This window comes from Benincasa hispida, chromosome 12 (assembly GCF_009727055.1).
Source record: "Benincasa hispida cultivar B227 chromosome 12, ASM972705v1, whole genome shotgun sequence".
Classification (NCBI taxonomy): Eukaryota; Viridiplantae; Streptophyta; class Magnoliopsida; order Cucurbitales; family Cucurbitaceae; genus Benincasa; species Benincasa hispida.
Genome location: NC_052360.1, coordinates 69,640,694 through 69,647,218, shown reverse-complemented (window position 1 = coordinate 69,647,218; position 6,525 = coordinate 69,640,694). Strand labels below are relative to the sequence as shown.

Sequence of the window (6,525 nt, the reverse complement as noted above, 5' to 3'; positions counted from 1 at the left end):
CGAATACTTTTGGGTTATCTAGGTTAGGAGAATGGTTAGATCACTTCTGTTCTGGTGTAAAGAAGTCTAAAGAAGTGTGTGGGCACCTATTTAGGGTATAGATAGTGTATGCAACTGCTTCAACCTAGTATTTCTCATTTAAAATTGCATTAGACAACAAACACCTCACTCTTTCCATGATAATTCTGTTTAACCTCTTATCTACCCCATTTTGTTGATGTGTATAACTCACGGTCCTATATCTGTTATGCCATTATCATTACAAAATCTATTAAACTCCTCTTTGCAAAATCAAGTCCATTGTCTGTCTTGGGGTACTTTAGTTTCTTAGATGTTTGTGTTTCAATCAATACTTTCATATCTTTAAATTTCTCAAACACTTGATCCTTGGTTTCTAGAAAGTATATCTAGCTTTTCCTTGCAAAATCGCCAGTTAGAGTTAGAAAGTACCTTGAACCACTCAGGCTTGGAGTTGGGGATGACCTCCACAAGTTAGAATGGGCATAATCAAGAATGCCTTTGGTAGTATGCTGAGCTTTTATGAAGCTTTGCCTAGTAGCCTTTCCCATTATGCAGTGTTCATAAAAAGAGAGATGTTCATTGATGCCTTAGGGTAATATACCTTGTTTAGAAAGGGCTTGCATACCTTTAATGATGATGTGTGATAGCCTTTCGTGCCACAAATCGGCTTCTGTCAAGACTGTCTCTGTTATAGCATAGGCTCCATTTAACATCTCTAATCCTTTAATAACATATAGATCATTGACCTTCTCACCAACCAAGACTACTTTAGAATCCTTTATTATTTCAAAAAATCCACCTTTTCCCTTGTATTCACACCTCATGGAGTTCAACATTCCCAAGGAAATTAGATTTCTCTCGAGTAGAGGCACATGTCTGACATTCCTTAGAAGCTTAACTGATCCATCTCTCACCTTTAATGAAATCGAGCCAATTCCTTTAATCTTGCAAGCTTCATTATTGTCCATGTAAACTAATTCTCCATCAATCTCTTTATAAGTGTTGAACTAAGGCCTAAAAAGGTATCATATGATAGGTATAACCATAATCTAGGACCCAATTATGCTTTCCTAAAGGGCTTACTTGGTCGACTTTATCATTTGTAGAGGTTAGAGCATTTGAATAAAAATAGAAGCCTTCAACTATGGAGGCTTCAGATTGTTTTCTCTTATGTTCTTTCTTTTTTTCTTGATTTTTCCTCATCAAACTATAGTAATCTCTCATAAGCTGTCCCTTCTTCTTACAATAATTGCATCTCAGCTTAGTCTTAGGCTTATGTTCTTCATTAAGTCATTGTTTACCACCCTTAGATTGGTTTGGATTGTTCTTTCCCTTTATAAACAACCCTTCTACATTTGGATGTTCTCTCTTGATAACTTGAAGCTCCAATTCTCTGGTCCTTGATGATGAAATGATGGCATCAGGTAGTGAATTCAAAAGAAGATATGCTTCATTTTCATCATGTAGGTTCTCACCAACCTTTTGAATTCAGAAACTATTTTCTTGAACTCATCTAGGTTGCCTGTGAGTGTCTTTGTTGAGTCCATCTTAAAAGTAAAGAACTTTACCCTCAAGAACACTTGTTTGGAAGGTCTTTTATGGCAAAGTGACATGCCAACTTAGTCATATCCTCTAGGCAATGTCTTGATCAATAACCTGCTTTAAGACACTTTCACTAGGTTCAAAACCAAAGTTCCATAAGCTGCCAACTCCATATCTTTCCTTTCTTCTACTGTACCCATGGTTGGAAGAGTTGATGAGTCCAAAAGAGCCTTGTGAGCTTTCTGTTGACCAAGAATAGCCTTGGTCTTGGCTTTCCATAAGTCAAAATCACACTTACCATAAAAAATTTTCTATTTGGATCCTTGCCACTGCCATTTTCAATACGAAATCTGGGTCTTGAACCTTCAAGATCTGTTTTCTTGATTATCTTGATGCTATGATACCAGTTTTTGTTGGGTTTATTTTGAAATTCTCGTCAAGCCCAAAATTAAGTATGCTTTCAATTTATGTTTCAGGTCCAATTAGAGAAGTATGATCCAAACAAAACTAAGTGTTAGGTGCCAGATGTGGAGATGGTGAAGCCACGTAGTTGATTTGATCACCATATGGAGGTTTGAAATGCATTCCCATTTGTTATGATTTTATCAAAACAGTTTTTTTTTTCAAATTTCAAAGAAAGTTCTTTCTCTCTCATGCTCTCAGATTCTCTCTAACATTCTCTGATAATTTTTGGTGAATTGCAAGGAGAAAAGAAACACGACATGTACAATTTTTTGATCAAGGAAAGGAGAAGAAGAAGATGAAGAACATGGTGTAACATGGTTCAACTGAATTGAAGCCTACATCCACGGGAAGGGAAATATTTGAAGATTGTAGATAAATTTTTACCATTTTTTTCAGTGACTTCCAATGTCTTTCGACGAGGCGGACTTTTCCTTCATCTCTCTCCCTTTGTTCCTTCTTTAATTCTTCCTCGTTCCTTCGTTTCTTTCCTCCTTTACTTTCCTCTAAAATAATAATCCCCAAATCCTTATAAGTTCTTTTCTTTTTTATTATTTTTTAAACCTATCTTTGCCCATTTGTCAAACACTCAAGAAAACACCACCACCATACATGTCCAACATATAACTTTTCTTAAAATTTTGATTTTTTGGTTATTTATTTCTTTTTATTATTATATTTTTCCCTTTCTTTTATTTACTTAGAAAGAATTGGAAACTACAAATTTATCCTTCATATAATCGATTTTTTGCCCCTTGCCCTTGCCCTTGACCAACACTCCAATTTTCTCCTTCTACTAATTTTAAATTTTTATTTTTTATACTAATATTATTTTATTATTTTTTTACCAAATAAAAATCAAATTAGGTTCTTCATATCCAAAAATAGAGGATTGAAATTCCTACTAGTAGATAATCATAAGCTCATGAGCATTATTGCTGATTTGAAATGTAAGTTAAATCACGTCAAGGCTGGGAAAGATTCTATGTGCAAGTTTGTGAGAATGCTAAATTCTAGTAGTGATGCACTTGATAAGATTTTGACAAAAGATAAGGCTTCTAGTGATTTTTCTTATCTAGGGTTCTGTGGAATGGGAAGCAAAGTTGAAAGGCAGGCCTTAGATAGAGGAAAATAAAAGATAAGAGTTTTTCATATAACAAAATTATGTCTCTAACAACATATCAGAATCATCATCTTTAGTGTTGATCAGAAAGCTAGCACAACATCTAGAATGACCTGGATTTGTCACATTTGTGGAAAAGGGAGACATATTACGCCTTACTGCTTTTGTTTACATGGGTACCCTAATATCTGGAATAGATCTTGAATCTCTCAGAGACATATAAATGTTGCTCAAAGTGGTCCTAGAACAAGACAAGAATGGTGTGTTAAAAATTCATCTAACAGGTGCAATGTTGTCTTAACATCTCTTAGGACATACGCCAGAGGGTATTGGTTCTTCGATAGTGGGAGCTCTTGGCATGACTGGTAAAAAGAACTATATTTCTGAGCTAAAGGTTGTGGGTTCTGGGCAAGTCACTTTTGGAGATGGTGTAAGTGGAAAAATTATTGGAAAATACAAGCTTCAATATCCAGGTCTTCCCTCTCTTAATGATGTTATGCTAGTCGAAGGTCTTACTTTGAATCTCATAAGTATTAGTCAGCTATGTGACCAAGGGCTGAATGCCAACTTTACTAAGGACAGATGTCTTGTCACATATAATGATAAGGTTCTTATCACGACAAGTTTGCGCTTATCTGACAATTGCTATTTGTGGTCTTCTAATGTGTCTAGTCATATGGGTAGTCTTTCAATTTGAGATGAAAATAATCTATGACATAAGCATCTCGGCCATGTTATCATCAAATTTATATAGATAGCCATGTTGAAAAATGCCATAGTTAATCTCTCTTGTCTTTGTGTTAACGAGGGAATCATTTGTGGAGAATGTTAAACAGGTAAGCAAATCAGAATTTCGTATTAACAGGTACCTCATACTACTTTGGATAGAATTTTGGAGCTTATACATATAGATCTTATAGGTCCTATGCAAGTTGAAAATCTTGGCAGAAGCCGTTACGTCTTCTGTGTGTCGATGACTTCTTGAGGTCCACTTGGGTGCATTTTCTTAAGGAAAAGTCTGACGCGTTTGATGTTTTCAGAACCTTGTGTTTATAGCTTCAAAGGTGAATGAACTTAAATATTACCTGGATCTACAGTGATCATGGGAAGAAGTTTGAAAATGGCCACTTTTCAAACTTTTTGTAGCTCTAAAGGTATTCAAATGTATTCATCGTGAATTTCTATGCCTATTACTCTTCAGCAAACTGGAGTTGTGTTGCGTAAAAATTAAACCCTTCAAGAGAAGGAGAAAGTCAAGGTTAATACCACGACTTTCGCTATGACTACTCTGGTACGCCTTGGCATTGAAATCCGAACTGAGTGTGGTCGGTCCACTTCTAGTAGCTCTTTTGAGTCTACTCACAAATTTATTGCTCTTAGTTGTGATCCAAATGTTGTTTTGCATGATGATGTCAATGTATATACTGCTGCACATAAAGAGCTTGGTGTTTCTAAAAATATTGCTCATGTTGAGTTTATGAATGTCGCATGTGATAATGTTACTCTTGAACACAAGCATATGGCTAAGTCTAGTAAAAATAATGGTGTGCGTGATGATGTCCTAGAAACTGTTGTTGCTTCTGTTATTCTATCTGCTGATCTTGATAACGTTAAAAGTCCTGTTGAGTTTGAGGCGATTGAGAAAAATGTTACTAAAGATGGATGTGTCTGCCGGGGGGGGGGAACCCTACTGGTGGAACTGTCTCTCCCAAGGTTAATGTTGAGTCAAATGCTCTTGTTGTTTCTGATGTTCTGCGTTTTAACCGGCTCGGTGTCAATGTTGAGAATGTGTCTTTAGCTGATAAGAAAGACATGTCTCAAGAAGGAGATGTTGATGGGTAGAACCTGAATGAAGTGTGTTCCAATGATAACATCCCTTTGGAAAGGCTAGTTAACAAGAATAAGTAAAGTGATAAAGAAATTGTTGATTCAAGTGAGAATGTTTCTGAAGATGGCAATCTTGTGGCTGATGATAATGTGTGTGTTTTCTTAAAGTTTCGCAAGAAACCAGCTGTGGCGAAGAAAATCCTGTCAATGTCCCTACTTACTACATGACAATCTTCCCATGCAGGAAGCAAAAATAAAAGACTCACCTCCTTCTATCCCTATAGTCCAATTGGATGGTTAACTCTCCCTTTTCGAGATGTGTTATGCAACCGTTGGCTGTTAAGTCTTGAGATTTGGCCATTGAGATTCAGAAATGTAACAAGTGCAAGAATGAGGTGGATGTGTTGTTACAAATGATATGCTTGTCGGCTGCTCGAGCTGAGGCTGCCTCTTCTTTTAAGGATTGGATGATGTTTCTGTTATGACTGAATGTTGTGTTGTTTTTTTAGACTATTTTTTTAAAGTCACACAAAAGGGGGAGAAGTCCCAATTGGTGTATTGGGTTACTAGTTTTGTTGTAGAACTTCTATTGGTTTATTGTTGATACGCTCTGCCTTCCCTTTATGAATTCGATGTTGTTTCTTTTGTCTTCACATCATTTATAACTGGTTGGTTGTTCTGGTTTATCTATGTTTGATTTGTGATTCTGCTTCTTTGGTTGGTTTTTGGCCTTGTTTGTCTTGCCCTAAAAAAATAATCTCCAAAAGGGAAGTTTGTTAGAGAATAAGAATTGGCTATATTTCTTTAAAGATGCTTGGGCTTTTATTCTATGAACTGTTTTGCTGGTTGTCTCTGGAAATGTTCTACAAGATATTTCTCAGAATGTTGATCATGGAGATCATTTTTTCCTTATTTGGAAAATCCTATGCATTTATTTCTGTTGGATTTTTTTCCTTATATAAGGTCTGCAAATTATAGTTGGGGTCTGCTTCCTATTTTCTACTATGCATATTTAAGAGTAACTTGTGTTTTTGCTCGAGTTGCTGATTTGAGTCTTTGAATTGAAGTTTCTGTTTCATGGGTGGTCCAACGACGTGATTGTCTATCAATCTCATAGATTGCGAAGTAAGTTCTCTTGATCTTGAAGTGTTGCTCTAGATCGTCTTGAAGTTTTAATTAATACTTGAGAAGGTTTTTTGGATCTTAAGGGGAGCTTAAGGTATCATTACATGAGTAGAGATTCTCAAATTTAAGGGGAGTCTAAGTTCATCAAGTGGAGTGGTTTTCATTCAAAAGTGGAAAGATAGCAGTTTGAGAGGGAGTGTCACACTTTGGGGAAGCACAAGTGTTCGCACTTATTGTAGGATCTAAAGGCAACATTAGAGGGGGTAAATAGGGTTGACTACCATTTTTTTTTTTAAAATAATTTTATCTTCAAACAATGCTCAATAAAGTTAATCCACTAATTTGATTAAAGAAAATTTATGCAAGAAAAAACTTACATCTTGCAAGCTATGATAACTTCAAATTTAAAGACAATTTAATCAAGG

General features: G+C 35.8%; 1 long non-coding RNA gene across 1 annotated transcript; it reads left to right on the top strand.

Annotated features, from left to right (window-relative positions):
• Nucleotides 1–1,502: 1,502 nt before the first annotated feature.
• LOC120067070 lies at nucleotides 1,503–5,617 on the top strand. The gene is made up of 2 exons (XR_005478924.1): nucleotides 1,503–2,135; nucleotides 2,269–5,617. It is a non-coding gene; the product is annotated as an uncharacterized LOC120067070 (long non-coding RNA).
• The last annotated feature ends 908 nt before the right edge of the window (nucleotides 5,618–6,525 follow it).